This window comes from Giraffa tippelskirchi, chromosome X, assembly GCF_054371585.1.
Source record: "Giraffa tippelskirchi isolate mGirTip1 chromosome X, T2T-mGirTip1v1.2.pri, whole genome shotgun sequence".
Classification (NCBI taxonomy): Eukaryota; Metazoa; Chordata; class Mammalia; order Artiodactyla; family Giraffidae; genus Giraffa; species Giraffa tippelskirchi.
Window position 1 is genome coordinate 149829904 of NC_137289.1, and position 18571 is coordinate 149848474.

The 18571-nt window shown below is 51.3% G+C and overlaps 1 protein-coding gene across 5 annotated transcripts in view; it reads left to right on the forward strand.

The window, feature by feature from the left end:
• The window catches only part of LOC145536931 (pseudouridine-5'-phosphatase-like), a 292667-nt gene that overhangs the window by 924 nt on the left and 273172 nt on the right, over positions 1 to 18571 (forward strand). The window contains exon 2 of one of the 5 annotated variants that reach the window (XR_014076091.1): positions 5480 to 5574. The exons of the other annotated variants lie outside the window; for them this stretch is intronic. The gene's annotated coding sequence lies outside the window, so the exon portion shown is untranslated. The remainder of the gene's footprint in view (positions 1 to 5479; positions 5575 to 18571) is intronic. 5 annotated transcript variants of the gene reach the window in all.

The following is an 18571-nucleotide window of genomic DNA, read 5'->3' on the forward strand; positions in this document are numbered from 1 at the left end:
ATCCTGCGCGCCCTCCGCCCCCCCACCTCCGAACTTGTCCTGCAGTGGGTTAGTAGTGGTAGTGGTAGGTGTGAACTCCACCAACCGAAACGGAATTCAAGCAGGATTCATAGAAAGCAATCCCTTTTTACAACTCAAGAGCCAACTAACTGCCCTGAGCGGTGCCTACAGCTTGGGCCATTTTTTCCATACCAGTGCCAAGTGTTACACAGTTAGGAAACGTCTTTCTGACCTCAGTCTCCGGAATGTTTCACAGAACTGTAAAAATGCGTGCCTACTTCATGTAGACTACTGACTTGGTGGAGGTGTGTGTACTTTTAATGTGTGTGTGTGTGTGATAGTCATTCAGCTGTCTCCGACTCTGCAGTTCCATGGACGGCTCCCTCTGTCCATGGGGATTCTCCAGGCAAGAACACTGGAGTGGGTTGTCATTTCCTTCTCTGGGGGAATCTTGCCCTCCCAGGGGTCGAACTGGGTCTCCTGCATTCAAGCAGATTCTTTAGAGTCTGAGCCACCAGGTCAGACTTTCAGGTACTTTAATGCTTCCTGTCATAAAATCTTGCAACATGGGAGAAAATATTTGTGTTGACTAACTGAAAGCAAAAGATTGCACAGCTCAGAGAGGTAAAGTGACTTGCCTAAGGTCACACAGCTAATAAGAAACAGAGCTGAGAAATGGTTACAGATCTGTCTAGTTCTAAATATAAGTGCTGTGCTCATCTTAATGGGGGGTGAGTGTGACCTTGTGTGAGTGTAATCATGTAACTCGGTTCAATAATGGGGCTGTTTTTTTAAAGGCACACAAAAACCAGTCTTTTTTTTTTTTTTTTTCATGGACCCAGGGCTTCCCAGGTGGCTCAGCAATAAAGAATCCGCCTGCCATGCAGGAGACTCATGAGATGTGGGGTGGATTCCTGGGTGGGGAAGATCCCCTAGAGGAAGGTATGGCAACCCACTCCAGTATTCTTACCTGAGAAATCCAATGGACAGAGGAGCCTGGTGGACTGCAGTCCATGGGGTTGCAAACAGACATGACTGAGCAACTTGGCACATAGCATAGCACCGAACTGTAAACAAGTGAATTCCTAAGGAAGAAAAATAAGTTCCCGTAGAGGTCACTGACTGGATAGAACAGTGTATGCTGCTACTAAACCTGATATGACTCAATTTCAAAGACCTCTGGGATTCATAAGTATAGTTTGTGGACATGAGTTTTCCTGCCCAGGTGGTCAAGTTAAATTGTCAAATAAACCTCTAATGAAAGGTCTAGAGAACATGTTTTGGGAGTCTCATGAATTTTAATGCAGACTGAGGTGTCTCATTAAAGTTAAATTTATTAAACTTCTAAATGAGCTTGATGCTTCATCCCCACTGGAGACACACATACGTGTTCCCTGGAGCCATGAATGTGACTTACGTGGTGGTAATTGCAGGGGTAGTTACCAATCAGGGGCTTCCCTTGTGGCTCAGCTGGTAAAGAATCTGCCTGCAATGTGGGAGACCTGGGTTCAATCCCTGGGTTGGGAAGATTCCCTGGAGAAGGGAAAGGCTACCCACTCCAGTATTCTGGCCTGGAGAATTCCATGGACTGTATAGTCCCTGGGGTCGAAAAAACTCAGACACGACTGAGCAACTTTGTTATCAACCAGTCTCCACTTCGTTAGTTAAGGCAAGTTGAGTGGTTTTTCAAGCATTGGCCTGGCAGTTGTGTTACCCAATCCTTTAAACAAGTCAGAGAAGCAAGGATTAGTGGGAACATAAGACCCAACTCTTATCCTCCTTCTCTTTCTGCCCTTTTACCTCATACCCTGACTGTTTTTACTCTTTCACCTTTTACTCTTTTACCGCCCTTTTACCTCATGTCCTAACTCTTCCTGGAGGTGGTAAGGCCTTGCAGAACTTTCTCAGAAATGCATCTTTGGTTATTCTGATACTTTTTGCAAAACGTCGGGTATAAAACACCACTTTCCAGAATGCAATACTTACTTCCTTTAATCTGCTTGATTATACCTGTTCAGGTGGCCCAGTCAGTAAAGAATCTGCTTGCAGTGCCGGAGACATGTGTTCGATCCCTGAGTTGGGAAGGTCCCTTAGAAGAGGGCATAGCAACCCACTCCAGTATTCTTGTCTGGAGAATCCCCATGGACAGAGGAGCCTGGTGGGCTGCAGTCCATGGGGTCGCAAAGAGTCGGACACAACTGAGCAACTAAAGCACATGCCTGTTCTAATTTTCAAGGGCCTGACTTCAGTTTGTCTATTGTTTGCGTAATAGTGCATCATCAGTTAATAATAAGTTCTTTTTCGGTCTGCCTGCTTTTCAGAATTCCAAATGCATTTCCCCAAGGAAGTGTGTTTGTTCATGTATCCCCAGTACTTGAATTTTCCAAGAAGTGAAACAGAAAACAGTGAGTTGGGTGAGGAATTCTTAGAGAAGGGCGAAGCTTGTGGACAGTGAAGAAGTCTGGAGATTCTGGCAGGAATGCTGACAGGAACACCAGGGTTACTTTCCAGTGCTTTTGAAGTCTTTGCTGCTGTTGTCTTTTGAATCTTTGGAATTCGATTTTTGTTGACACAGGTAACAATTATCTGTGAGTTAGGTAGTAATTTTGGCCCTCAAATGCTATTTAGATGCAGAGACAGAGGGGACTGAGATTATTTATAATCAAGGATAAGGTTTTGAAGGAAGAAGATACAAGTATCAAACACTCAGCTCCTGAGCAGGAAAGATTTTCTTGTTGATTAAATAACTGAAGTTGTTTAATGACTTTAGGAGCACAAGAGGTTCTCTTTAAGAGAGGAAAATTGGTGGTTCAGAGTCCTGCAATCTGATAGGAGTAGGACCATGTAAGATTTTCTTAGAGCAACATTAAAAAAGGAGAAAGACACAGAGGAAATGAGCTTGAATGGAAACTTTTTCTGTCCTAACACATCCAAAATATTGTTACTCAACATGTAATCAGTTAAAAAAAAAATCATTGAGATAGATTGCCTTCATTTTTGTTACCTGGCCTGTGAAATCTGTGTGTATTGAACACTCAGAATGCATCTCCGCACAAACTAGCCAGGTTTCCAGGCTTCACTGGCCACGTTTGGCCAGGGCCTACCTTGTTGGATGACCCAGGTATAGGGTTTTAGGAACCAATTCATTGATAATTACCATTGATAACAGGGCTAGGTGGAGGGTAGATGTTAAGCATATTGAGAATTAGAAATTCTGCTATATGTAAAATGTGATATACATAAAATATGCTTTCTAGGAATCTGATGCAGTAATTATAATCCTTAAAAAGTCAGCCTTAAAAAAATAACTTACTTTCAAATTCTTAAAAAAAAAACAAAAATAATAATGTGATAGATGGTTGAGGGAAAATGTGATTATTTGCAGTGTTGATTGTAAATGTCCCTGTCTCCATAAACACGCAGATATTGCAGGATTTTTTATTTATTTTTAATCCCACGACATGTGAGATCCTTGGCTCAGTGGTAAAGAACCCTCCTGCCAGTGGAAGACATGTAGGAGACGCAGGTCAGTCCCTGAGGTGGAAAGATTCCCCTGGAGGAGGAAATGGCAACCTGCTCCAGTATTCTGGCCTGGAGAATCCCTTGGGCAGAGGAGCCTGGTGGGCTACAGTCCCTGGGGTCGCAAAGAGTCGGACATGACTGAGCACCACAGGTGGGATCCTGGTTTCCCAACCAGGGACTGAACCCACACAGCCTGCATTGAAAATACCGTTCTGAGGCACTGGAGTGCCAGGAAAGTCCCAAGATTGCAGGGTTTTCAGGGGAGACACCTGGCTTCTAATTCACCATTACATAGAGGAGCGGATGCCCTGTTGTGGACCTGCCCGGTAGTGGCCCTTGAGATGGTGTAGAGGTGCCCAGTAGTGTGTCTGGGTGCCTCTGAGTGAAAGCAGGGCCTCTCTGGAGCTCAGCAGCTCACAGCCATGCCCACACCGGCTCGGAGTCCCCTGTCACCCGTTGTCCTTTGCTTCATGTCGCATACGCCAGCTTCTCTAGACCCTGGGGCCTCCACACAGCGGGTGACAAACATAGAGTCTCCTTAGATGGCTTTAGTAACTTTCATAGGTTACTGCCCTGGGGCCTCCGAAGGTTAAGAATATGCCTGCAATGCAGGAGACGTGGGTTCGATCCCTGGGTCGGGAAGATCCGCTGGAGGAGGGTGTGGCCACCCACTCCAGTATTCCTGCCTGGAGAATCCCATGGACAGAGGAGCGTGGCGGGCTACAGTCCATGGGGTCGCAAAGAGTCAGACACGACTGAGCAACCAAGGGGCAGGTGAAGGTACCAACAGACCATGTTGCCTGTCAGAGAAAATCCATCAGGAGTAAGAAAGGACTCTAGGGGGACCAAGGTGGGTAAACTCAGGCCTGTGAAGCTGTGCTTCCTGACAGCCCCAAACCTCATCAGCCTTCAGTGTGTTCCTACCATCAGCATTTCCTATCCACCACAGGGGCTCGCATTTCTAGAATAACTGGGAAGAGGGTGAGATCAAAATTGCAGAATTCTGCAGGTCCACGGGAGTTTGGTGCAGCTGGCAACGCGGCTAAAATGCTCAGCGGGTTTCTGCCAGTGCAGGCGCAGAGCGTCCTTGCCTCGCTTTCTCCTGGCTTCCTCATCCTCCTCGTGGTGGGCTTTCCTCTGGAGTCTCAGCGGCGAAACCTGGGTACGATCACAGCAGAGGAGTCGTCTTTTTTCCCCCAATCTGTTCTTCCCTCCTTCTCCTTGGAAAAAGCTGTGTGTTGGGGATTCTTTGGTCCCTTTTGTCTTTATGATGATTCTCTCTTTTCTCAGTTTCGGCTCCTTTTTTTTTTTTACCTTTCATTTTGTAAGCTGCTATAATTTATCAGTTACGCCGTGTCATTCTTCAGGGGTAGACCGAGATTTAATGCAACGGAAAAGAGCACGGGAAATAATGCCCCCAAGAAACATCTGCCAAAAGCACTCATTACACAGAGGTGCCCAGGTGACTTTTCAAACCCGTGTTTGAAAAGTGATGGATACATAGCCTGAGGTCAGACGGTGCCTTGGTGTTTGGATTACATTTCAAAATAAAGATCTCACCGTCAGCTGTACGTGAATACTGGCTTCCCAGGTGGCACTAATGGTAGGAAACATGCCTGCCAGTGCAGGAGACATAAGAGACGTGGGTTCCATCCCTGGGTCGGGAAGATCCCTGTGAGGAGGGCATGGCAACCCGCTCCAGTATTCTAGCCTGGAGAAACCCACGGACAGAGGAGCCTGGCTGTCATAGACCTGTGAAGACTCGGACACAACGGAAGCGATGTAGCACGCACAGTGTTCTTAAAAGCTTCATAGAATTGTGTTAAAAGGGGGGTGAAGGCAGCGCTGTAGTTACAGAACACATTTCTCTGGTTTGAAACTGCCTTCCGGGTGTCTGAGAAGGATTTTCTTGAACACATAATGATTGTGACTCACCCACTTTCTGTTTCTTGAGCAGAAATGCTGAAGTGTTCTCCTGCTTTTGGTCTTTGCAGAGGTGGACGGCCCATCTCATCCCAGCAGCTCTCAAGTTACCTTCTGAGTGTTTGTCAGGTACAACCCCATTTTCCTTTACCATCTGGCTCCGTCATGCCCTTTGCTCTGAGGCCTGCAGTCAGTAGCTTAGCTTAAGTCTCTGCACAGGGTACCTGTGCAGATGGGGGCCCGCGCCTGCGCTGAGGGTGGTCTGCTCCGCACCCTGGCCTGGCAGGCGGCTCCATCGGCCTGCCTCCTGCCCTTGGGCTGGGCAGTCGATGGCCCTTAACTCGCCTCCCTAGGCCTAGAGGCCAGGAACTGATCTAGAGGCAAACTAGAGTCTGCTCGACGCCCGCTAGCCCGTCCAGTCTACGGAAGATGAGGACACACGATCAGAGCTGGCGTGTGTGTGTGCTCAGCTGATTGAGTCATGTCCGACTCTTTGCGACCCTGTGGACTGTAGCCCACAAGGATCCTCTGTCCAGGGGAGTCTTCAGGGTGGGTTGCCATGCCCTCCTCCAGGGGATCTTCCCTACCCAGGGATCGAACCCATGTCTCTCCTGTCTCCTGCTTTGACAGGTAGGTTAAATCAGTAAAGGACTGGTTGGGAGGATGGGCTCTGGGTAGGTTGGTTTGCATGTGAAAGGCACTCTTGTTTGCATACAGAAGACAGCTTCCTACTCTCTATAGGAATTGACTACCCTTGGGAGGGGCAGTCTCTTCCCCTGGGTCAGCAAGTCAGAGTATCAAAAACACTTCCCTGTCCTCCTGCTCCATACCCTTCCTTGTCGTTTTCCCACTTGTGCGCTTGGAGCTGGGCCCCGGGATCTCTAAAGACATTTGTGCACCAGATTTTCTTTGGGTGGAATCTTTTTTTTTTTAATTTTTATTTGAAGGGTAATCACTTGACAGTGTTGTATTGGTTTCTGCCATACATCAGTATGAATCGGCCATCGGTTCAGTTCAGACACTCAGTCATGCCTGACTCTATGCGACCTCGTGGACTCGAGAACGCCAGGCCTCCCTGTCCATCACCATCTCCTGGAGTTTGCTCAAACTCATGACCATCGAGTCGGTGATGCCATCCAACCATCTCATCCTCTGTTGTCCCCTTCTCCTCCCACCTTCAATCTTTCCCAGTATCAGGGTCTTTGCCAAGGAGTCAGTTCTTCACATCAGGTGGTCAGAGTATTGGAGCCTCAGCTTGAGCCATATGTATACCTGTATCCCCTCCCTTTTGAGCCTCCCTCCCACCCCCATCCCACCCCCTAGGTCATCACAGAGCACTGCGCTGAGCTCCCTGTGCTACACAGCAGCTTCCCAGTGACTGTTTTCCGCATGGTAGTGTAAAGAATGTCCGTGCTGCTCTCTTCGTTCTTCCCACTTTCTCCACGCTGTGTCTGCAGGTCTGTTCTCTGCTGGTGCATCTCTATTCCTGCCCTGCAAATAGGTTCATCAGTACAATTTTTCTAGATTCTCTATTTATGCGTTAATATATGGTATTTGTTTTTCTGACTTACTTCACCCTGTATGACAGGCTCTCAGTTCACCCAAATCCCTACATATGACTCAGTTTTCTTTCTTTTTATGGCTGAGTAGTGTTTGATTGTATATATCTATAGATACCACATCTTCTTTATCCATTCACGTGTCAGTGAACATCTAGGTGGCTTCCATGTCCTAGCGGCTGTAAATAGTGCTGCAGTGAACACTGGGGTACCACGCATCTTTGAATTATGGTTTTCTCAGAATTACATGCGCAGTACTGGGCTTGCTGGGTCATACAGTAGTTTTTATTGCTAGCTGTTTAAGGATTCTCTGTACCGTTTTCCATAGTAGTTGTATCAGTCTACATTCTCATCTTCTGTTGGAATCTTAAACAGCAGCTGATAGTTAGTCAAGAGGTCACATTCAAAAAAAAGAGAGAACAACTTCCTACATGTCCTCCTGAAGTAGCCACTCACCGATACCTGCGGTCACGTGGTGTGCCCGTCAGACCTGGTGATAGCCGTGTCCCTGGGGAACCCGGCAGCCCTGGGCCGATGTCTCTCAGCAGACGTCTGCCGCTGCAGGCCTGGGATGTTCTCATGCATCACTCCTGAGGTTGGAGCTCGAGCTGGAGTGAAGAACGATGTGGATTTAAAAGCAGTTCTGAAAATAAATAAATAAAAGCAGTTCTGGCAGTGCTGGGCCAGTGCTGTCCTTGGCATGAGGGCCCTGCGGCTGCATTTTCACACATCCACGGGGTTCTCTGTCCGTGTTCACCACGGTTTCACCGTCTTGGAAACCTCTCTGCTCCTGCTTTAAGAAAAGGGGCATCACTTGGTTATCAAAGAAGCGTTTTGTGCCAGCAGGGTGTTATTCGGCGTTTCGTTCCAGCCACGGACAATCATCGATTTCAGTAGGTGCCCTGGTACACTCCAATTTCTTCTCTGCGTCTGTTATTTCCCTTATTTATCTTAAAAGCATTTCCTTTGCTTACATTGACAGCGTGTGTTTTTTTTGCCTGATGACTATGTATAATCAAGGCCGACTTCAAGTCCAGCTGAGATTCTGTCTTTGGCCCCCGTGTGTTTTGAGTTTGGCACTGACAGTTTTATGACCATGCGTTGGCTTTGAAAGCAGTATGCTGAGGTGACTGGCTTTGCGGAGGGGGAGTTCCAGTCAAATTTGAGATGTGTTTGGAGAAACCATCAAGCTGCCTGGAGAACCCAGAGAAAACCGAGCTCGCTGCCTCCTACCAGGTCGGTTCAGCAAGCATCTCAGTGGGGGGCCTTGGGCCGACTTAGAACGCCCGCCGCCGGGCAACCCTCACTGGTACAGGCACAATGGGACATCCTTATTGCGCTTCCCGGGGGCGCTAGTGGTAAAGAACCCACCTGCCAATGCAGGAGATGCAAGAGATGCAGGTTCCATCCCTGGGTCGGGAAGATCCCCTGGAGGAGGGCATGGCAACTCCAGTGTCCTTGCCTGGAGAATCTCAAGGACAGAGGGGGCTGGCGGGCTACAGGCCATGGGGTCACCGAGAGTCGGACAGGACTGAAGTGACTGAGCACGCACACACCCACCTCAGAGACGGCGTAGCTGACACCTAGCATTCTGGTCTTTGTCTCACTCCGAGGGCCGATGGAGGGTCCCACTCAGGACCACCTGTGCTCACTGAACACGTTGGCTGTCACCTGGAGGAAGCCTGGCCCCCCACTTCACCCCGGGTATCACCTGGAGGAAGCCTGGCCCCCCACTTCACCCCGGGTACGTGCTCTCCCTGCCGGCTTGGTGCAGTTCCCCGTCCTCAGGCGTTCTCCCAGCAGCGGAGCCTGGCCTAGGTGTCTCGGGCGTGTCTCAGGCGGGACGGGACCCCTCCGGGGCCTTCAGAGGCTCATCAGGATGTAAGAACAGTCAGATCCAAGACAGCCTGCTAGCTGACCCAAGGCCCTCAGTGCACTGTTGTTATTGCTGCTGTTGTTTTTTAAATTAATGTTATTTTTGGCTGTGCTGGGTCTTCATTGCTGTGAGGGCTGTTCTCTAGTTGTGACAGGTGGGGTTACTTTAGTTGTGACAGGCGGGGGCTGCTCTCCAGTTGTGCCCATTCGTCTCTTTACATTGGCTTCCCATGTTGCAGAGCGTGGGATCTGGCACACGTGGGTTCAGTAGCTGTGGCTCCGGGCTCAGCTGTCACACGGCATGTGGCAGTCCTCCCGGTCCAGGGGTCAAACCCACGTGCCGTGCGTTGCAAGGTGGACTCTAAACCGCTGGACCACCAGGGAAGCCCCAGTGCAGTGTTTAATGTGACTTTGCAGAAGAGATTTAGTTGTCTGAATATGATACAGACCTTCTTCATAGCATTTGTGTTTGTTATTAGATCAAGTAAAGGCATATCCTCCCTTGGTGAGCAGATGGCACTCGTGTGACCTTAACAGCTTTGTGTGACCGCACCTGTGATACTGAATAACCAGTGCAGGGTACCTGTCTTGGCATTTGTAATACCGTATCGAGCGTTGGGCTGGAGAGAGAGTCAGGCCCTGAATTGGAGGGGGTCCTTGCCCACCGGCGTCTTCCTTGGTGCCCTGGCTCGGGGGGAGTGTGCAGGACTCTGCAGGCATCAGCTGCCCTCCCATCCGGGAGGGAGTGGTCTTCCCGCTCCAGCCGATGCCTCCGCGTGGGCTCAGCCCTGGCCCTGAGGGAAGGCTTGCCTTTTCTTCTGAATGTCACCAGCTTCTTTCTCCTGCTGCTTCTAATTCTTCTGTCGTTTAGTCGCTCAGTCGTCTCCGACTCTTTGCCACCCCATGGACTGTAGCCTGCCAGTGTCCTCAGTCTGTGGGATTCTCCAGGCAAGAAGACTGGAGTGGGTTGCCATGCCCTCCTCCAGGGGATCTTCCTGACCCAGGGATTGAACCCGCGTCTCCTGCACTGGCAGGCGGATTCTTTCCCACGGAACCACCAGGGAAGCCCAGTGCTTTAGTGCCTGAGCACAGCGTGTTCTAGAGTATCACTGAAACACAACCTCCCTGCTCTCATGGTTCCGTCCTGCCTGCACACTGCTTTCCACCCACAACCCAGGAACGTCGTTGGGCTGAAGGGCACAGTGCCTTTCGGGTGGCTGGCTTGCTGTCGTTCAGTCGCTCAGTCGTGCCCGACTCTTTGCGAGCCCTTGGACTGCAGCACACAAGGCTTCCCTGACCATCACGGTGTCCCAGAGTTTGCTCAAACTCACGTCCATTGAGTCGATGTGTGGCCGGCATCTTTTCTTGTATTTCCAGAACTTTGGGCTTCATGAGCCGCTGCTACCCTCTCTGTCCCGCGCTTCTCATCTGTCTGTCCTCTGTCGGTGTTCAGGGCCCTGGCCTTGGCCCCCTTCCTGGCGATGTCTCAGGGACGTGTGGCCTCGGGGAGCCTTCTGCCTCTACCGTCTCTGGGTCCCTGTGGGCGCCCTCGCATCCCCTTCAGCTCCGTCCACACTTCCCAGTGCCCACAGGGCACTCCACCCAGGGGCCGCCCCCGAGACCCAGGTTAAAGCGGAGGCCAGACCAGTCTGCCATCCCATGCTCCCCGTCAGCCGCCTGTGAGCTTCCTGACTTCTGGTCCTCCCCTCTCTCTCCCCAGCATCCGGTCCTTCCTGCTGGCTGAAGAGTCACAGCCACGCTGGGGTCTTCAGGCCCCGAGGCTCTCTGTTCGGGTGATAATGTTTCCCGGGAGCCTTCCCCGTGGACCCTGCCCGCCTCAGCCGGGCCCCTGGCAGGGAGCCCGGCACCCCGTTCCTGCCCATCTTCCCGCATTCCGCGGCTCCAGGGACCTCACCTCAGGGACAGAGCCTGCCCGGCGTCGCCTCCTGCCTCTTCCCACAGCCCGAGAGGCGACGCGGCTACTTAGACTCTCGTGTGCCCGGGGCAGGCATGTCCCTCCCAGACACCTTGGTGGCGGCTGGCGAGGCTTGGTGCTCATGTGGGTGAGAGGGCACAGAGCCTGGTGCCCGGCATGTACAGGTGAAGGAGGCTTTGCCAAGGGCACCCACCCTAGCACACGTTTTTTTCCCCCCAAGTGCCCCTGCTTTGCCTTCTCAGAGGAATCTGCGCTGAAGCGGGTCCCTCAATAGTTTACATGAGAAGGGGCGTCTGGGCCGTAAAAACAGCCCCCATCCCTACCTGTCGCGGTGCATCTGAGTTGTCCTCCCGTGTGCTGGCTTTGTGTGCGTGTGTGCATGTGTGTGTGGTTATGATACAGACACGTAAGTCATCTCCGAGTTGGCCACGTGCAGCCGGACGAGTGTGTTCCTCCCCAGAAGCCCGAGCCGGATCTCAGCCTTCATCTCGTTCAGCCAGGCTGAGAGCAAGCAGCCTGATAAAAGCGTGCAAGGTCTGACCCCGAGTGAGTGGTTTCGGGCCAGTCCCCCCCGGGAGGTAGCGTGGCCTAAAGCCAGCAGCCTGGAGCCAACCTGCCCACTCGGGGAGCCTGCTCAGGGACATGGCTTTTCATTCAGAGGGCATTTAAGGCCAGCGTGACAGCAGGATCCGCCAGGGCGGTCCAGGGGAGGGACGTTCAGGGCCTTGCCCCATTTCCTGAGCCTCACGGTCTTCCAGAGCAGGCCCACCAGATGCAGGTCCCCAGGCCAGTCCAGGGAAGGACATACCGCTCAGCTCACCCAGGTACCCTGGGAGCTGGGGGCAGGAAGCGAGTTGCAGTGCAGCGTGCCTCTCAGGACACTGGATTCATCCTGAGCAGGCCTGTGGGAGTGCTTCCCCGGTGGCTTAGCTGGTAAGGAACCCGCCTGCAAAGCGGGGATACCTGAGTTCCATCCCTGGGTCGGGAAGATCCCCTGGAGGAGGGCATGGCGACCCACTCCAGTATTCTTGGGCTTCCCTGGTGGCTCAGATGGTAAAGAATCCTGCAAAGCAGGAGACCCGGGTTCCATCCCTGGGTCAGGAAGATCCCTTGGAGGAGGGCATGGCGACCCACTCCAGTATTCTTGGGCTTCCCTGGTGGCTCAGATGGTAAAGAATCCTCCTGCAAAGCGGGAGACCCGGGTTCCATCCCTGGGTCAGGAAGATCCCTTGGAGGAAGGCATGGCGACCCACTCCAGTATCCTTGCCTGGAGAATCCCGTGGACGGAGGAGCCTGGCGGGTGATAGTCCACGGGCTCGCAAAGAGTCACACACGACTTGAGTGACTGAGCACACACCGCTGGGCGGTGGGAGCCGGCCGGGTGGCCGTCAGGCAGGGCCGTGAGGGTTCCCGGCCAGCGGGGCCCCGCGTGTGAGTCTGTGCGAGCCGAGGGTGAGGAAGAGCCGTGGCCCCAGTGCGGTGCAAGGCGAGTGCAGAGGCCTCAGGGAGGGCGCCCGGGGTGCGGTCTGCCTTGCGCCAGACCCAGGAACGCAGACCTCACCCCCCACCTGCCGCCCAGCCCCACGGGTGCGCGGTGCCACACAGGGCAGTACCCTCGGCAGGGAGGACCAGGCCCTCGAGGCCGGGAACTGCCTAGGGGCTGTCACAACCGTCCTGGAGACTGAGGCCACGCGCACGCACTCTTGTTACACCATCCGGGATCCCCGCGGGCCCCGCCGTCTCACTGGACGGGTTCCTGCCCTCTGCTCACGCCATCCTGCCTTGGCGTGCACACTGGCGTGTTCAGGAAGGGCCCCAAATAATCCGGGCAGCCAGTTCTCGAATAACCCGAGCGTGTTTTCCCCAGGTGTGAGCGTCACAGGTGGAAGCTAGATGCCCAGCCTGTTGTTCAGCAAACCCGCCCCGCACCTGCAGGGCTGTCGTCTGTCCACCTCCGCCCGCCCACCTCCTCCTGACCACGGGGAGCTCGGTCCTGGGAGTGCCGGGGGCATTCCTCTGCCCTGCACAGCAGCTCTGCGCCTCCAGTGCCCGTGGATCCCCCTTCTCGCCCTCTGCTCTCCTCGCCTCACCCCCACACACATGCGGGCGGCGTGTCACGAGGGCGTCATATTACTGATGAGCCTTCTTGTGTGTCGAGTTGGCTCCTGGACACTGGGTTTTAACGCATCCCCTGCTAGCCCAGTTGGTGAAGAATCCGCCTGCGATGAAGGAGACCTGGGTTTGATCCCTGGGTCAGGGAGATCCCCTGGAGAAGGGAAAGGCTACCCTCTCCGGTCTTCTTGGGCTTCCTTTGTCGCTCAGCTGGTAAAGAATCACCTGCAATGCAGGAGACCTGGGTTTGGGAAGATCCCCCTGGAGAAGGGAAGGCTACCCACTCCAGTATTCTGGCCTGGAAAATTCCATGGACTGTATAGTCTTTGGGGTCAGATAGGGAGGCTCTAGAGAGAGGGGATATATGTATGCATACAGCTGATTCACGTTGTCGTAGGCCAAAACTAACACAATACTGTAAAGCAGTTATATTCCAATTAAAAAAAAAAAATTATCAGCTCTTCAAGTTTCAAAATCATACTTGCCCCTTAAACACTTCTGCTTATTCTGTTGGGAAATCTGGTAGACATTAACCATCACTAGTAAGAGTCCATGACAATATTTGACTCCGCTTACACATTTTTTTTCATCAACATAAACACCCTGATGCTTGTGATCCTCCATTTATCTAAGGTCTTCTTCAAAAATTTTTCTTTCTCTGTCATTTTTCGCTGCGGTGGTTCTTCACTGCCGTGTGGGCCTTTCTCTAGTTGCGGTCGGAGGGCTTCTCGCTGAGGCTTCTCTCGTTGCGGAGCAGAGACTCTAGATGAGCGGGTTTCGGTGGTTGCAATGTACTCAGTCAGTTGCCCTCAGCATGTGGGGTCTTCCCAGAGCAGGGCTCGAACCCTGTCCCCTGCATTGGCGGGCATATTCTTTACCTCCGTACCCCCCAGGAAGTCCCAAACACTTTAATTTGTGCTTGTTCTGTTGACAGCTCTGATACATATTAACCATCACTATTAAGAGGCCATGGTAGTGTTTGACTGTTGCACATTTTTTAATCCACTTAAATACCTTTCTGCTTGTGAAGCTCCATTTATAGTGTGTTTTATTTCCTGGTTCAGTACTTCCTTTTTCTGAATTAACACAGCCTTTCTGAATAGCCAGTGATCACTTTAAGGCCTAATACATGAGGTTTATAAAACGGATGAGCATCAAGTCCACTTGACTTTTCCAGTAGAGTTCCAATAATGTCATCTTTGTGGAAATTCTGTATTTGACTGTGCACGGTCTTAGTTGCGACATGGCGGAGTCTTTAGTTGCAGCCCGTGGGATCTTAGTTCCCCAACCAGGGATCAAACCTGGTCCCCCTGCTTTGGGAGCACAGAGTCTTACCACTGGACAACAAGGGAAGTCCCCTGATAATATTGTCTTAAAATGGCAGGTGAAAGTTAGTAATTTCAGTGTGTATTTCAAAGTTTATTTATAGCATTGTTGCCCCGATAGGCCAAATCCCATTAAAGAATACACAGAACAAAATGAGAAATAACTTGCAAAACCTTATTCCCTTTACATCTCTGAATGTTTTGGGAGTCTAGAGGTGTCTGCCTGTCCATTATGGAAACCTTTTTCCCACCCAGCTGAGTAGATTTTTGCATTTCTTGGCATATATGAATGTTTTCCATGTAAATCCCATAATCTTTGACCCTGACGAGAATTCTGCATTTGTTCAGTATATTTCCCAGGTCCGTGCAGGTCCCAGGGGGAGGGCCATGAAAACAATATGTGAATGACTGAAGGATTTCTTTCATGTCCTGTGTCTGACTGGGAGTAACACCACGTCAGGCCATATACCCGTGGGAGTCAGAAAATGAGCCTTAATTGTGCATGTGAGGAGCCCCTGCCTGTCCCTAGAGGGCACTTCTGGGTCCTCAGAGTTCCAGACCGAAAGCCACTTACGTTTGCGAACAGGGTGGGCACTTGTGTCTCCTCGTCTCTCAGAGCTTCTGCGATGGGGGGGCTAGGACAGGTGAGTTTCTACCTGTGCTGACCGAGCTCCGCCTCCTGTGGTCACAGAAGGTGCGCTCTGCTTGGGAAGAGAAAGGACGCCTGACCGCCTTTTCACCTTTGCAGAAATGCCGGGGTAGAGGTAAATGAAGTCTGAGATGTGCGAGCCACTTTCCATTGTTGAGCAGATGTTCTTTAAAAGAATATTGACCCTTATTTCCTGGGGTCCATCTCTAGTCCCTTCCCATAAAAAAACAAGACACAGAAGGATATTTTTCATCAGTTGCCCTTGATGAGCAGGGCATGGCAACCGTCTGCAGTATTCTTGCCTGGAGAATGCCACGGACAGAGGAGCCTGGTGGGCCACAGTCCACGGGGTCGCAGAGAGTCAGACATGACTGAGGTGACTTAGCACGCACGCCTCATACACACGGACACCTTGCCTTTGACAGAAGTGCTGCATAGATGAAGATCAATAACTCGGAGTTGTGGGCTGCTGTGTGCGCCACCAAAACTCGTATTGTGAAGCCCTAACCCCCAGGGCCTCAGAATGGGGCTGTACTTGGAGTCAAGGTCTTCAAAGAGGTAACTAGGTAAAATAAGGACATTGCGCTGGATCCTGACCCCTTAGGTGGAGAAGGGACTGGCCACCCTCTCCAGTGTTCTTGCCTGGAGAATCCCACGGACAGAGGAGCCTGGCGGGCCACAGTCCACGGGGTTGTAGGAGTCAGACACGACTGAGCGACTCACACACACCACTTTGACCCCTTAGGACTGGTCCTCATAAGGAAAGAATAGCACAGAGACGCACACGGGGACGACCGCGGGCAGACACGGGGAGGAGACGGCCGTCTGTGCACCCAGGACAGACGCCTCGGGAGGAACCAGCGCTCTCCACATCCAGGTCTCTGCTTTCCAGCCTCCAGGGCTGAGGAAAGGAACTTCGTGTTGTTTGAGCCCCCCAGCGTGCGGTGTGTTACCATGGCAGCCACAGCAAGCGAATCCCCCCCAGAAACGTAGGGTGTTTGATGCCGGGACTGGATAAAGGGAGCTGCGCCGGCATCTGACAGATCTCCCGGGCAGACTGCGGCCGGGGAGGTGCCCGTGGACGCCCAGAGCTGTGCAGTCGGTAGCTGAGACACCAGGGTTACCGCGTGATCTCCCCCAGTCTTCCTCCTGTCATCGCTTTCCAGTTGTCTGCAGTCCTCCACCCCGTCCACGCCAAAAACAGATCAACGGAAGTGCACATCACAGCTAAAGAAATGACGCCGGGAACACAATGGCTTGTGTGTGTTCAAAGGAGAAGAATCGCGTCCTTTTTTTTTTTAACGTCTCTTCATTTGCTTTTCCTAGATTCCACAGTGCTTTGCATTGTTCTAAATTAAAAGTGGTTTTGGCGCTGCCTCCGTACCAATGCATACACCATGGGTGATACAGTCAGTGGGGAATTCAACCCACTGTACCCTCAGGAAGTATAAAAATCTAGAGGTAACGGGAGCAGCCACTGAAGGAAGGTCTTGAAAAGAAGTGGAAGCTGTTGATCTGGGTGGGAAAGGAGGGCTTTAAAAATCTGCATGTCCCTGGGTTTCAGGGTGAAGTGTTTCAGATGACTCCTGAGCTAGCAGGGGTTGATGGATAGACCCAACTCAACACATGAATTCAGGGCAACACCTTGATAGAACCCCTGTTCGCTGTCAGTCTTTTCTGCAGTTTTTCCTTTTTCAGACCCACTTTCGTGGAAGCCTCCACGTTCTTCTTTTCTTTTTGGCTCCACCGGATCTTTGTTGTCGGGCAGACTTTCTCCACTTGTGGCGAGCGGGGTCTACTCTCTAGTTGCGGTGCGCGGACTTCTCATTGTGGTAGCTCCTCTTATCGCAGAGTGTATAGACTCTAGGACATGCGGCCTTCAGTAGTTCACAGCTGCAGACCCAGTAGTGGTGGGTCCCTTGCTCTAGAGTGCCAGTTCAGTAGTTGTGGCTCTTGCTGTGTTTCTGCTCATCTGTCCCTTACAAGGACCGTGGCATTGGATTTAGGACTACCCTCAGCCAGGAGGACCTCATCTCGGACCCTTCACTTCGTCACATCTGCAAAGACTGTGATGTTTCCAGAGAAAAACCAGTCTCCTTGTGAGTTTCCAGAATGGCGTTCAGTGCTTTTCACATGCCAGTTCGCCCGGTGCTCATCAGAGTCCTCCAGGTGAGGGCTGAGAGGTAGGTGAGCTTGCCTAGGAAGAGACGGAGGCTCGAGGCGGGTGACTCGGGGCTCTGGTCCCTGAGGAGACATCAGTGACCTGGCAAATGATAGATGTTTCCCCTTAAGACAGGGCTGTCTTTCCCAGTATTACAGTCCATAACAGGCAGGAAGCAGAAGCCACCCAAGGGTCCATGGATGGGTGGCTGAATGGGTCAGTGGGTGGCTGGCTGGCTGGCTGGATTGATGGATGGATAATGGGTGGATGAATGGCTGAATGGATTAGTGGGTGCAGGCATGGATGGATTAGCGGATGGATGGGTGGCTGGCTGGATGGATGTATTGATGGATTGATGAGTGGGTGGTTGAATGGCTGAATGGATTAGTGGGTGGATGGATGGATGGATGGATTAGTGGGTGGATGGATGGATTAGTGGGTGAATGGATGGATGGGTGGACAAGTGGGTGGATGGATGGATTAGTGGAATTTACAGTATGTGTTAGTTGCCTGGGTCTGCTGTAACAAAATGCCACAAACTCACTGGCTTAAAAAAAACCCAGATGCCCTTTCTCATGGCTGTGGGAGTCAGAAGTCCAAGACCAGTGTCCCTGGGCTGAGGTCGAGGGCTGGTTCCCTGTGTGGGCTGCAGGGGAGAGTCTTGTCTTGACCAGCTTCTGGAGGCAGCTGCATTCCTCCCTGATCTTCAGGTCCTTCAGCACTTCACCTCTCTAACCATCCTTTTCTTTGTTGCAGGCGTTTACAGCCATCCGTTTCCCTGCAAGCACTGCTTCTGTTATAGCCCATACCTTTCGGGGTGCTGTGTTTGTCATTTCCTTCCTCCCAACCTGTCTTATAATTCTTGCAATTTTACCTTTTCACCACTCACCGTTTAGGTGTGTGTTTGTTTAACTTCCACACAGTTGTGAACTGCCCAGGCTCTCCTGTGAGTGATTTCTCATTCCGTTCCGTTGTTGATCAGGGAAATACTTGGCATGATTTTGATCCTTTGTGAATTTATTGAGCCTTTTTTAATGGCCTAGCTTATCGTCTTTCCTGGTGAGTTCTTGTGAACTTGATAAGAGTGAATTTTTTTTTGTCATGTTTGGGTGGAGCATTTCCATAGTATCATAAAATTCAGTTGGTTTATGGTATTTAAGTAGTTAAGTTGTACGCAGTAGTAGTTACCTATAGTATTTAACAAGTTTTAAATCTGGTCTTGTGTTCCTTGTGAATTTTCAGTCCAGCTGTTCTGTCTACGCAGTAGCAGTTACCTATAGTATTTAGCAAGTTTTAAATCCAGCCTTGTGTTCCTTGTGAATTTTCTGTGCAGCTGTTCTGTCTATCATTGAAAATGTGACATTACAAGTTTCCAGCTACTGTGGTCGACATCTGTTTCTTCTCTCAGTTTGGTCAGATTTTGTTTTAGGTGTTTGTGACTTTGTTGTAAGTTTCTTACATGATTATAGTTGTTGCATCTTCTTGATTGAATTACCCCTTTGTCCTTAC